Here is a 15,391-nt window from a genome sequence, read left to right on the forward strand (position 1 = left end):
GCGCCTGCCATAAAGACACCGAATATGTGACGAGGGCAAGTTTACGATAAATGACGAAATAAATATGTTAATATCCCCGCACACGGCTCGGCAACATAAGAAATAGCACGCGAAATGTATTATTTCCAAAGGTTTTGCCAGTTCAATAAAACTTGGTGCGATGTTAAAAATTGGAATACCGAAATAATGAGGGGCAAATAAATATAAAGCAAACCGTGTTAGCGCGCGATTTATTTATGAATTATTTGGAACACCTGCCTTTTACATGAAATGATTGTCAGAAAAGTGTAGTATTTTTGTTGCGTAAAAATAAAAGAAAACGCTGTAGATATATTAAAATGTCACAATAAGTGGCATTAAAATAGAAACATGTGTTGTATTAATAAAAGAACGAAATATTTTTGGGTGGTTTACGCAGATATATTTAACCACTAATGCGATTTAATTTGTTCGCCGCGTTTCATTAGTTTTATGAGCGCAGATTTCGAATTTCAAGTTGCGAACGTCAATGGAACATCCTGTAATCGGCCGAAATGTATGAATAGATGAATAGAAAATAGTAGTCGACGGTCGGGTTAATGATAGAAGGCTTAAAGGTTTGCGTTATTTATAGCCATCCCGTTGGAAATAATTTAGTTGCGCGAAGGAACGCGCGTGTCTTCTAAATAGTCATTCGGGATGCGGATTCATTCATTCATTTTTAAGCTCAACTTTCGTCACCGACACTTCTTCTTCACCGCGTCGTAAATTATTTAACAAACTAATCAAATCCGTATAAATCTCAACAAAAAGCGTCAAAAATCTAAAATAGAGAAATAGAAGTTTTTGGTTAAATGTACAATGAGTTGCCTATAGTCTCCAAATTAAATTAACTCAGAAACAGCTACATTACACTCTGCAAAAGACAAAATTCCGGAAAATGAGCAAACATTGTGTCGCCAGCACGTTCTGCATGGATTTTTATTTTGAATTCTTTTTATTCTCCCGTACACACCTAGTAGTCATACTTGTACCGAGTAAGTTCTTTGTGTAGTGCTGATTTTTTCTCGCCACGTTTCGCGTGTTCTCGAGCCAAGTTTACGAACGCAAAAAGCGCACACCAACTTATACTTATACACATGATGCGAAATACGGACTGATACACAACGTGCCGCGACTAAATTTAGTCACTACCGCTTGATTTTGTCTTGTTCGGTCAGCGCGCTCGCTTTTCTTTGCACTCTGGTTTTTCCGTTTTGCGCTCGTGCAAGTGAAAAATGCATCGCGCGACATCACATTGGTCAATGCGATGTCTTTCGCAGTGTGTCATTTATTTTCCAAGCCGTGTTCCTGTTATAAATATGAGAAATGCGCATCACATGAGGACACACATCGCGAGAGTCTGTAACGCATGGTCAGTCGAGATCCGAGAGATAATAAATGACTGACGATTGCTAATTGCTTCAGCAAACTGCTTCTATATTTATTAATTTTCTACGCGCTAGATTTTCTCAATGTATTACTGTGGTTACATTTATCTAAATCTTGTCCGTTACAAATTTTTGTGGTGTATATCAATGGACAATTTAATTATTATTACGCATTCAATGTTGTTATAAATAATGCACAACACGCATGAGCAGTATACGGTATTATTAATTAATAATGCATACGCGCGAGCGCGATAACTATCAATTGTTAATTGTTTTCGACTTGTCAACGATGTTTAAATTTCATTTATTGTGTGGAGCGCCGGGGAGAGAAGTGCGTTTCACCAATGCGCTCGTGTTTAATTTACATGAAAGAAGATTAATTTATTATTCATTAGGTAATATGCAAGCCGTAACCGTACAACACGTTTATTACCAAGCCGAGTTTTCTCTGTGTGTAAATATGAAATATGAAATGTTCGACGTTGTATGTTTCCTCATTTCTTTCAATTTAATTTTTTCATTTTTTTTTTCGTATTTCCAACTCGCACTCTCCGCTTATCGCATCTTTAATTCTTGTACTTTTAATACAACAACAGGCGGCGTATTTATGTATGTAAATTATTTAAATTGCGATTGTGATCGCTGGAAAAAAAGGAACGTAATTATCATAAATGAATCATGAATTATGCTTTGTTGCTTGCCTATCAAACGTCAACACAAAAACGCACGCGTTGATTTATTCACTGTAACTGAATTACGTGCTCGACTAATCCATTTATTTTTCTTTTACAGGTAAGCATTTGATGTGCGAGATTTGATGATGTAACATATAGTAATATACGTAAGTCAATACTATTTATCTACAAGAATCTTATCATTTTATTGACATACAACTGTACAATTGCGAAATATGAGTTGATTAAAAAATGGGGAAAGGGAAAGAGCTATACTTTCATATTGTTGATAATGAGATCCATCGGTCGTGCTTGATAAGAATTTGAAGCCCTTCGGAAGCATCGTGACCGCTTCGGATTCGAATTCATATATCCACCAGCAGCAGCAGCTCGGTGGATTTTTTAATCTTTATCGAAAAGAAAAATTTATCGCTTGGCTGCACCGTTCCGCGATAGGAACGCCACAGTCGTTTTCTTCGAAACGTTTGCGTCGCGGAAGCCGCGATGATGTAGCGTTATACGGAGGAGCGGATGTTCGATTAAATGTCAACCGTACCGTTTTACTGCTCGAAGCGTGCGGGCGATGTGAACCCGGCGTAAAAATACGATAAGACGCATCGGTTTATCATTATCGATAAGGCGTTTCTTTGTATGCACACAAATGGACGAGTTGAATATGACTGATTTAGAGCGTTGTAAAAAATTTCGTTTTATGACCGAAAAAATATCGTACTTGTTGAAAATTTTTAATTATGACATTTTTGACTGTAGAATTCAGGCTTTAAAACCACTTGACTCTACAAGTAGTGTTCGTATTTCGGCGGGGGAATGGTAAATTCGCGATCTTAAGCGTTCGCGTTCACATTAATAATGCGCGAATGAACAGCGCCACGTTCGTTTTGTATTGATTCGCGTCGAACATTCAGCCATGTTCAGCGTGTGTATTTGTATGCGTGAGGATTCCATACCCTTGGAGGTCGCGCGGCGCGGATGTGTGCACTCCGCCGCTGCCGCCCCTAGTTAGCTACTTTGCGCTCGAGTACAGTGGGATTGAGTCGAACCGCCGACTGAACTGAACTGAAGCCGGAGATGAAGCCGGGCATCGACGACGACGGCGGCGGTGCGGATGCGTTTGCAAGTCGCTACACTTGCTGTGCTGCTACACATTACGGCCCTCACTTTGTCAACTTCTTGCCGGGCTCCGCTAATGCACATTAATCTTACACTGCGCCGCACGCAAATTCGGTAATACGTGTGTTTAGTGTGCGGGACACGCGTGCTGCCGATCATTGATCGGAATGCGAAAATTGGAATTGGAAGCGCGAATCGGTTATAATTGATATTGGGTTTGACAGATGAGCACTAAAGCCCGATCTGATTAGTTTAACTTGGAGTTAAGCAACTAACTCATGTGTACAATACATTTAAGATGTTTATTTAACTATAACCGGAAATATTTTATCCTCATGGTATTTATTTGCAACTAATCCCCATCGCAATTCTTGCAAATACATTTTAAAACTTATAACTCAACTATTGACGTCGAATTTTCGAATTAAAAATAACTTTTTTTTGGTTCACAATTCATCATTGAGTTGCGCTCGATAACGATGGCAATTTGAACTTTTTAAAATCTTTCCAGTTATCCAATGATTAGTCCAAACGATTCATTCATTATTCAGCAGTCACGGAAGCGGCTTTTTCATCCCGACAAATTATATTCATTCATGTGCGTTTGCTGCGCGAGCGTGCGCACGTAAATTTTAATTGTCCTAATGGAAATTCAAACAAAACGTAGAGGTGGGCGTGCAAAAAATAAAACACTGCGCGTAACGAGCGAGTATGTAAACAAAACTACCAACACTGTCGGGGCGCACAACGATTGACGGTAATAACTGAAGCCGGCAAACTAGGTGCGCGACGTAACGACAATACACCCGCGCGCGCGCCAGGAAAAAATTCATAATCGCCGGCGAGCGGCGTTTTGTTTTTCTTGCGAGTGCGAAATACTTTTTAATTGAAAAATCGCACAATCGCGATGGGATGCGATGCGAGACGTAGGTATCATATCATATCGCTGACCATATGCTCAGTTCGTAGCATTTTCCCAGCGTTGGTTTTACCACGCGCGGTTTCACATAGTTTTAATCCGGTTTTTACTTTTCATGATTTTTCATCAACCCACACACAGAGCATCATGTGACATATACGTAGGTGAATTAGCATTAATTGTAGCATAATAAAATTATTTTTTAATACAAATTTCACCTTGAAAATCGATTTGTAAAAATAACTGATGGTGATGAAGCTTTCAGAAAAGCGCAAACAATCTCTTTACCCGTCATGCACCTTGGTGAAGTGAAGTCTTTCCACTTTGTGCACCCTCACACCCCGAAAGTCGCGGTGGTGTGGAGTAGATGATTTTTTTTTGCTGTGTGTACTTGCCTTGTATGTTTATGTTTATATTTGTTCGTGGATGCGACGTGCCGCGATGGCTTCCGAGTGCGTCAATGCACGATGGCTGTTTGCGTCGTCTCACCTTTGATTGATTGATCGTCGAGCTGACGGAGAAACGGCGAATATTAGAAGTGTGGTGACATTTTCATACAGGGTCATTGTGCTCGTTCATTTAGTGTGCGTGAATATTGAATAATGCATATTTATTTAATTAGGATGTAAAATTTGAGCATGATAATGCATCATTTTCATAGAGCTAATTTGTTGCAAATAATTAATATCGGGCGAAATTATTTATTTAATAGAATTTAAAATTACTCACATTACGAGGACACAATAGCGCTAATTAATGATGTATTGCTCGTCGAGTGCGTGCAGCCACTGCAAAATGCAATGCGACGCATTTTATTTATTAATAATTATGCAATTTATTTATGATTGCAAATTATTCCGTATTTGTATATTACATACATCTGCATAATTTAAATGTAAAATAAGAATTGGCAGGTTTTTGTTGGAAATGTTTGATATAAAGCTTTCATTATTTCGAAAATTAGTCTACAAATCGATGTAAATCCACTTATTCTAATTTAGACTCATCGGAGTCCATCACCGACGAACTCAGAGTTTGGTCGCGTGACAACGTCAACATTGCGCGCATCACCGACGGCGTTTTCGACAATTTTGTATTTCCGCCGACGTCGACGTCGAATGTAGACATAACCAATTGGTGAAGCCGGCGCAAAACGCCATCCGATAATTAAATGTTTTAATAACATAATTTCCTAAATCTAATTATAAGCAAAGCGCTAAATTCGGTAGATATGTGAATACGAATCGATTTTTCGGTATTTCGAGCAGATACGATACTCGCATGTCTGTACGAATTGCTAGACGTTTAACACATACGTGTTTCGGACGATTTTCGATCTCTAAGTCTCGGAAATTCGATATTTACACGCAAGACGGATTGCGGCCGAGGAGCGTATGTGTAGTATTCGTACCTTCGACTCCAAATCGAATTACACCGGCTGTCAGAAGCAATACGGACGCTGCTTTCTTATTTCACAGTCACCAATCTTGGATTTCATACGTTTAATTTCATTTTGTGCGCACAGTAAATAGAAATTGAAACTTTGACTAAGCGCCCTCGGATCTGATCGAAATAATCCGTTTATCTCTGTTTGGTGTGAAGGGTAGAGTGTTTAGATTCTGAGGTCAAGGTTAAAAGATCAAGAAGAACACTTCGCAGCTGAGTTCTTAAGTTATTGCTTCGCATTATGTTTCCTGCACAGGGTGAAAATGTTAAATGTTAAAAAAGTTTCTCCGCAAGCATCGAATGCAGATAAAAATGTTTGAAATATTAATCAATTTCAACTCGAAATTAAATTTAATACTTGCGTAAATTTTAATTAGAAAATGTGTCTGCTCGATTGGCGATTCGTTCGATTTAATAAGAGCGAAATAAATAAATTTGATTAAACAACAACTAAACGCGCAGTCGAGTAATGTTATCAACATATTCCATAATTGAATTCCATATTGTTTATCGCCGAGCGTTTTATTTACGGGCGCAAAGTTGCACTTGCATCGTGCAACACAAATTACATTTCGGGTTTGTTGTGGTGCACACACAGAGATAAATTCTTTTCGAAAGTGTGACCGAAATATCGGCGTGTGTGTTCAAGGGGTGTGTGTTTTATGTGCTTCTTCGGCAGCTAGCGCGGCTAAAATCAATATTCATCGTTTATGTAAAATTTATGTTATTTGCGCTGCCATTAAATGCACTGCACGTCGAATCTAAAATATCATTTAGACGCAAAGTGTGTGTGCATCATTTTGAAAGCTGCATACGAAAAATCTAATTAAATTAATTTTCTTTCATCGTAAAATTTGTTTCCGATAACAACGGTAATTGAACGCGGTAGTTAATGCCAATTAAAAACTTAATAAGTTAATTGCTTTCCCTTTGTCGCCGGCCGTCACTCTGCGCGCTCGACTCACAGTCGTATAATTGCGCTAATCTATTGCGTTTGAGTGCTGCATGTGTTTAATACCGTTGATTGTGGCCGTTGTTCTTTTTATTTTTATTTTGTGCGCGCTGCGCTTGTATCGCGAACTAATGAAACGAAAACCGAGACTCGTAATAAACTCATAAGCGCGCCGGCGAGTTGATGTTCGTTGTGCGTGCCGACTGCATTTTACTTATATTAATTGCCGACCTTAATTTGTATTTTTCATTTCTTTTTCGTTCGGCTAAGTGCAAGTTTAGTGCTGGCGCGCGCGCGCTCACTACTTTTTACAACTTTGAAAGCACAGCCAACATTACAACACTTGCGATGTGTAATTTAAATTTAAATTTCAAAATTATCCTTTACCTGCGTCGAAATTGAATGTTCTTTTGATTTGTTGGTTGTTTTTTTTTTTATAACGCGAGTGTAACAGCACTAAAACAATACTTGCTTTAATCTTTACAATCTGATTCGTAACTATATGGCATTCCCTTTCGGTGGTAAACACCATCAAAGCGAAAACCACCAGCAACGTTGTCGAAACGTCGGCGGCGCTAAACGACATTTGAATATTTAATAAGGCGTAATGAACCATTTCGTCAATAGGCCGCCATCCCTCGCACGCGCAAGACGAACAACTTTCCACCGGCAAAGTATAATTAACTGCTGATTAATTAAGCAGGACGCCCGGGAGCGCAGAGGGCGATATAACTTACAAAAATCCTCCAAAAACCGCTCCGAAACAAAAACGCATTCAATTTATGCGTGTAATTTTAATTAAACTCTCATAAAACACTCAGGAGCAAATCAATGTTTTATTGTAATACATTAATGTATGCATGCTTAATATACACAGGCTTTCAATACACCAAGTCGAACGACGATTTGATTGTAACTTGTTTTTTCGTAATGTTTTATTTTTAAATTACGCGGGGCGACTCGGCGAGTCCATAAAACTTTTAGTATTTTAACATTATCGACGTGCAATTCATACACACGCCGTACTGTTTCTTGGTATTTATCGCTCGGTCATTACTGTGTGTGCCGGCTATCGATGAGTTTGCATTGGAAATGCAAAGAAAGCGAATGTAAATATCGCTCACGAACATAAATAGATAAAGGCGCCAAACGAATTTAAGCTAAACTATTGCGCTGTAAAATAGTGGGAGTAAAGTTACACGGCTTTATATTAAATCGAGCGTCGATCAATTCTTTAATCGGTCATGAACGGGAATTATCGTAATAAATTTCTTGCGCTTGTACAAACATCGTTTTTCAAGAAATAATATAATTGACATAAAATGTACAAGTGGACATTAAGTACACACACAAAAGATTTCAAAAAAACACAAGTATCCACTTAGTGCTTCCGGGTGTCAATTATTAAATCATTAAAAACTAAATTGGATGCACGGACGGTACTATCATTAATTATTTATTCAAACATGGTTAAAAAAGTTTTTTTTTTTTTAGTGTAAACGGAACTTTTTTCGTTTTATTTTTTGTCAGGTACTAAAATACAATTTCTCTGTTTGTATTTTTATTTTTGAATCAATGATATATTACTATTTGCAATAATGAGCAACCTGTAACACTGGGTAATGTATAGGGAATAATTCCATTCACATACACAGAGGAATACGCATCCGATTAGGAGACACTGCATAGCAAATTGAGCAAATTTCGTTTTGCAGCCCAATTCGATTTTCGATTCGCCCATTTTCGATTCGATTCTGGACTTGCAGTGCACATTCGTCGCGCGCTGACAATTGACGGCTTATGCGTCAGTGCGAACGCGGCGGTGAATCAATCATGTTAATTATGGACAATTTTGTGGACGAATTTACTCAATAAACATTAGGCGCACATTGTGCATGCATGTATTCAGGATTGGGATATTGACTTGCAATACCTGCAATTTGTAATTGGGCAGTGTATCTATACCTATATCTTATACACATGTGTGAAATTTCGGCGATGGTACTTTTTTTAATTAATCTAATGTTCAACTGAGCATCAAATGCATGAAAGGTACCAACATTTCGTTGATTCAATTGACAATTGCGTCGTTGCGTACGAAATTGGTCGCGTTGTCGCTGAAAATATAGAGCAATACAAGAGAAACACTTTATGGCTGCTCTATGTGTTGAGCGACAACAATTTAGTAATTTGTTAAACTAGTTTTCCGGTCTCGCGATTCGTTTTCATTGATGCCCGTGCGCGCCGGCATTGTGAAACACGGCACGCCATGAACAAGCGTTCCACATTTTGGCGTTTGTCATAACAAACATAACAAACAATTTAATGAACGCAAGTTTTCACCAACGGTCCGTGACAATTCCGCGATGACAATGAAACCGCGTTCGTGTGTACAGTATTGTATTGTAAGTTGATATTAATTTTTTTTCTTGTTAATTTTGTTATGTTCAGCCAATGTGTGTGTGTGTGTGTGTTCTTGTAAAACGTTTTGCATAAATTAAACTAACGTGACTGTAAATAGGAAAGTTTTACCGCACTTTTTCACTTTTCCACTCGTAAATTCCTCCGCCGGCCGTGCCGCAGTAAAACAATTCGCAGTCTCGTGAAACTTATGTGTGTGTTTCCATGACAATGAGGAGTGTCACGTGCGCGAATCGGAAAGGAAGTATTTTACCACCGTTCGGCACCCGCTCCCTTGTGCATTGTACAAGTTATATATACGCTATGTGTGTTTACCTTCTCTTCGGGCGTCTTTCTTCCCCCAAACCACCGCCATCGCCTAAATGCTTGGCGCAGTCACATGGGGAACCGGGGGCGGCTGTCGTGCGCCACAAAAGAAAACTCGTCGCCGTCGCCTGGAATCCCGAAGTATACTTTAAATTTCCTCCTCCTGCGCGCGCTGTGGAAAGCTTTGAAACCTCCCGGCCGTATACACGGGGCTGAAGCGCTGAAATGTAGAAACACTTACTTTATATATTACCGTAGGCGTATAATTTTTACACCGGGAATCTGTCGCCGAGTTTTCCGTCTCGCGTGTGTGCGCTTGCGAATGTCGTAGTTTGCTTCAGCACGTGAAAAACGTCGCGCCAGTTGGCGAATGCATTTTGTTCTTATAAGTGTTATGTTTTGTTTTGTTTCCTCGTGCTCTTTCGACGTCGCATGCGACGTATGCGGCGGCTTGACTAAATTTATAATTTTATGCTTGGAATATATCTGGCTGGCCATCTAACAAAATCGCAGTTCCTTTACATGCACGATAGTAATCATTGCTTCGTGGCGGTAGATTTGTGATGTTACGTCGCGAGTATTTAAAACTATATATCAAAAAAATGAAAGACAACTTTAGAAAATAAAAAAATCAAACAAAAATTTCTCGAATTTTTTAGCAAAATTTAAAAATTAATTTTTTATTTTATTATTTTTATTTTTTGAGCACTTTGCAGTTGACAATTGAATGAAAAATGCTCTTAAACGTATAATTTAATTTTCTACTTTAAAATGACATCTCCGTTTGATATGCGCCGAAATGCGCTCGGCGTTTAGTGCATCCTAAGTGACTATTTGGAGCGCGATTAAAAAACAAATACATCATCTTTATAAAAAAGGCTTCCTGCTAGCCGATCCGTTTCATGCATTCACTCACGCGAGTTATTTTCACCGTGTCGCGTGATATGTTTCGTTATAACATATTTTTTCATGTCCGCCGAAACTTCTTCGGGACGCCTTTCGGCTTTTTACACTGTTGTTTCGCTTTTATTATTTACGATTAACTATGTAGTGCGTATGTGTGCGCGCATGAAATTTTTATTTTTACATCCTTCGCGCATTATTGAGCTTTATTTCCGTCGCCGTTTCTCTCTAGCAAGTTTTTACAACGCGTTACACTTTTTTTTTAACTCGGGTGCGTGTCTCATATTTCTGTAAATGACACTCCGAAAAACGTGCAGCTTGGGCATTATGTACGAGAGACACTTTCAATGTGTCACTTGTGAGACACTTTTTCCGCCAGCTATTTGTCAAACGACACATTCAATTCGCCGCTCGCCCGCCGCGGGGGTTATAAACAACGCCGTGCTTGTTACAATGCGTCGTTAGAATGTATAACATGCAGTATAACATTATTGTAGCGCCGGAGTCCTTGGAAAAAGTCGCGAATTCGCATTGTTTGCGTTTAAAAATGCGCAGCGTATAATTTTTAATACAACGCCGCACATTTTTAAAACACACAAAAACAAAACGTGTTTCTATTCCCAAGGGGATGGCTTGCTTAAGGAGGTCAGTCATAGGTGTCGCCGTCCGTATCCGCACTACATCAAAATGTCGGCATTTTAATATTTTAACGACAATCGTGTTGGGTCGAAACAATGGCGGCGATTAATTGATTGATTGAATTAGTTATAACACTCTTGATGCAATGATTGTTTGTTGGGAAATATGATACATAATGCGCTTCGGGCAGACACCATTCAAATTCGCATTCAATCTATGATGGCCGCTCATAGATTGATATAGCGAGCGAGTGCAAATATTCGCACACACAGCGGATGGAAGTATGCGCGTCGACGTCGAAATGCAATCCTCGCAATTGATGGAATCCTCTACTTTCGGAATTGCATTCGAATGGCAACGAAAATTGATTTCCAATGGAAACACAACGCGCACGCCGCACAATTCATGCCGGTGGCGAATGGCAGTCGCGGTGCGAGCTATGTTTGCGCATATATGTCGATAATAAACGCACGATAATCCGACGTAATTAAAATCGCTTCGGCGCCGCGCGCTTTCCATTTCGACACTTGCTGTGGCGATTCTACCACCGCCAGGGGCGGGCGACTTAACTCCACTATGTTTTCATTATTGTCAAATTGCCCCCAGACACATTTAAAAAACAAAAAAACAAATTATTTTTAAATTACGCTTATTTCGAGAATATTTAAACAAATAGTTAGTTTATTACCTGCGGTTGTTCATGCATTCGTAAATTTATGCACCATTGATCTGTTGTGTTCACGTATCGATCACAAATCACTTATTTAAGGTTTTAACGCCAGCCCTGCGCGTGTTCGGATGCTAGAATGCTCGAGTCAATAATAAATCGTTTGTTCGCTTCCCGTCGCACAGTTCACCTAACAATACACTCACATCACAATACCGGACCATCCCAAATCCAGTGTTATTCGTCAACCCATAAAGTATATGCACGTTCCAACCACAGCCGCAGCAATAGCAGCAGCGTGTAAATAAAATGTCCTCGTAATTGGTCGCGATGACTCCACAGAAGCGTGATGTGTGACAGCATATAAATTGATTTTTTAAGATTCAATTTAGATTTGCCGCGTAATTTCGACGTTCTTATCCTTTTCAGCAGGACGCTTTTAATGGCGTCAATGAAAATGCACCGCGCGCGCGTGTATGTGTATTTGCCGCGAGCACGTCGTAACGGAACGCACACGTTGCGAACGCTCTGTGAACATCATAAACATCGATTTAAATCGTGTAACGCTTAATTTTAACAGCTCCTTTATTACCGTAAATCCGAGCGACGCTTATGCAAAACGTTACGTAACGCTACCGCCGCGCTGGTGTGTTGCTTGCAGCCTGGAACGGTTGAAAAAGGAAGAAAAGATGGCGTTATGATGAAGCTTTACTTTTATTACTTGCTTGCATACAAGTAAATTCTAAAAGTGGAAATTGAATAGTGACGCCATCTTGCGGTAAAAATGCACTTTAATATTTTTCCTGTAAAAATGCGGAAAATTGTTTTCTTTCTTGTTTAATTTCTATATTATGTTTACGACTGCTATTAATGTGATAAACTTACTTTACCCTTTCATTGAAATTAATTATTCATGCGGCTATATTATTCTTACACCTCCCAGAGTGCAGGTTATTAATTCAATTGGGTGTTCGTGTCCATCATTGAGTGTTTACAAGCCCATCAGTAAAATGATATCCTAAGTGAACCCACTATATCCGTATGGTCATCAACGACAGAATTTATGATATCTTTATATACCTATTGCACATACCTACATGTTCCAAACTGATATAAACAAGTGACGTATAAGCACGAGAAATTACGAGTACGTAATTCCATTACTCTAGTTTTATTGCACTTATCCGACTGCTACTACTGGAGCAGGTAATTTATATTGAGTCCTAATTAAAAAAATGAATTAAATTATTGCCGAGTTTCACTCGGCAATTAGATTAAATATGGACTTAATTCGTGAAACGTCAACAGATTGAAATAAATCTCAACTTGTTTGCTGGTTTGTTTCCAATTTGCTGGGCGGGATTTTCAGCCATTTTTCCGCCGCCCTCTCTCGGCGTGGAAAAGCAGGCCATCGCGAGTCAATTAATAAAATTGCTTTCCGGATTAGATTCGCCCACGGGGTGGGTTGTGTCCGGCTCGATGACAGCGCCGGTGTGGCACACATAAAACGCAATAACGAACAAGGTGTGTCCAGCGCCGCAGTGCTAATACTCACTTCAGGTTGATGGGTCTATTTCAATAAATTTCAACGAGGGCAGTAAGCCGAGTAATGCGCCGCGAGACTACTGTGGCCGGGGAGCATTTTAACGCGATTGTTTTCTACCCGTGGGGGCGGTGGTGGACTGCAAGCGGAAAACTAGTTCAGTTTTGCTTTTATTGGATGACATGTTTGAGGAACTGCTTTTTTATGCATACACATCCTAGATAAACAGTTAGAGATAATTGTAATAAAAGTTTTATGCTTTTCTAACTAAAAATATTTCTTTTTCTTTTAATTTCTTTGTTTTATAAGCTTAATAATGCGTTAATTTAGAAGGTACTTTAATTTCAAAGATTTTTGAGATTTTTTCAAAAATTCATCGAAGTTGTGATTTTTTCTTTTGTATTAATAGATGGCAGTGGTATATAGTGGTTCTATAACCGACTTATCTTTACTATCCTATACTCAATAAATTATTATTGTTCTCGAAACGATTTAGTTCAATCAAGAGACTGCTTACCACACGATTATTGTTACTGCCAGCTGCGGGCTGCCGAATCGATCACCAGTTAAGAACGCCACCATGGTATATATACGATAAATTACTAAATTTATCGTTTCTCAATTTCAACAAACACACATGCACCACTGATGCAACTGAATACGCGTGGCACATAAAATCTAGAAGCATTAGAATTAGTCGTAACTCTCAAGTAGGTACGTTTTACGCCGATGGCACAGACTTAGAACTTGATGGCAATACTGCATCTGCATCTGGCTGCTACTGCTCTAGTCGGAATGAAATTACGCATTCATGACGGATCACGGATTACATTCGGATTAGAGACGTCAGGCGCAGTGTGCACGCATTTTTGAGCTCACTTCACATCCACATTCGGATGATGCACATTTGTTCAACAACTCGAGACACACATTAACATAACCCAAGTGTAAGCACAAGATGAATCTGAACGTTTTCTGATTGATTTGATTTTGATTCGTACAAGGACAATCATCATCTAAATGATAAATTACTAAATTGGTGTCGCTTTGATGGAAAGTTATTTTTCAAAACATTTGAACCTAGATTATAGTCGTTTCGTGTCGCGTATAATTTCAACCGCGACTGTTACGCTGCGATCAATCGTTAATTGCGATGAATTCATGTCAATTATTAACTGGGACAATATTCGCTTGAACCGGCCGACTGAGCAACGACAACTGTAACTATCTTTGACCGGCGCAGTTGTCACTTTGTAACTGGTGATATTTTCTTGGAATGTATTTTGTTGTTTGGCGCGTTAGCGCATTAAATATGAGTTTTCATTTCGCCGCGTAAAGTTTCGACAATCGCCGGGAAATACAATATTTATGCGCGCAGTTGGCGTTCAGGAGGTTGAAAAGGAGTCTGATTGCATTTATTATGTAAAATTGTTTCGTCGTTCCGGGTAACAGGCATACAGCACGCGTTGCGCTGCTTACAGAGGACATGCGCGCCGAGTAAAGGAGGAAAATTCTGCTAGTCGAAATTCTTTTGGAAATGAAATTCTCTCTAGTTGCGGGGGCGCTCGCTTTTCTTCGCTTCATGTGGTCGAATTTGTACGGCGACTTATATTCAGCTCTGTACGATACTACTTATGGGTTTGTTTGAACCTTTCCTTTATTTTTCTTCTTGTTTTTTTTTATTGCGAGAAGATATTGTGTTTACTTTATGGATTAGGGTGAGATACTTGATTGGAATATATTTACCATATTGTCATTTTTAAATTAGTTTGTTTTTTCGCCGTTAGTTGGCGCTTGACGCGCTGAAAAATTAAGTTGGTACTGCGTATTGCTCGTTAGGGTTCGGGTGCGGACGCTGTGAGGTCATTGACCTGGTCACTTTTTCCGCGCGTAGTAACATATTAGCGTCACTTGCGTGAAAAGTTTACGCAGAAGTGGTTCCAGGGTGATTTTCTCTTAAAGAAATTAACTTTTCAATGGGTTTAAAGTGTTTCCAACGTATGTTAGTTATTTAATACACACACCTACGTATGTACTAATTTGTATTATATTTTTCTGTTACAGGTAAGCTTGGGTGGTGTATTTATTCATCAAAGCATCATGTAGCCGTTAGACACCGTGAGTTTAATTATATATTATTTTATTTACTGCGGAGATATATCAGTAATCGATTGATAGTCATGACTCAGTTATTTTCGTGGATTTCATCCTCTGTAGCACGTGTGTGCTCCTTTTTTTCTTCGTCGCATTTTCTAACATAAGTAATAATAAGACAATGGGCGTTCGTGCCTTCGCTGATTGCGCGACGATGGTCTGCGACATTCTGCACGTACATGTTATTGCATGTGTATGTGTGTCCCTGCTGTCGCTAAAGAATC

The 15,391-nt window shown here is 39.2% G+C and overlaps 1 protein-coding gene across 9 annotated transcripts in view; it reads left to right on the plus strand.

Moving 5' to 3' along the window:
- The window catches only part of Rbp6 (RNA-binding protein 6), a 196,340-nt gene that overhangs the window by 12,471 nt on the left and 168,478 nt on the right, over positions 1 to 15,391 (plus strand). The window lies entirely within an intron of this gene.

The sequence above is a fragment of the Atheta coriaria genome, unplaced genomic scaffold, assembly GCF_025399875.1.
Source record: "Atheta coriaria isolate IRGN ID8LTWV9N9 unplaced genomic scaffold, Caltech_Dcor_3.1 hic_scaffold_3_pilon, whole genome shotgun sequence".
Classification (NCBI taxonomy): Eukaryota; Metazoa; Arthropoda; class Insecta; order Coleoptera; family Staphylinidae; genus Dalotia; species Dalotia coriaria.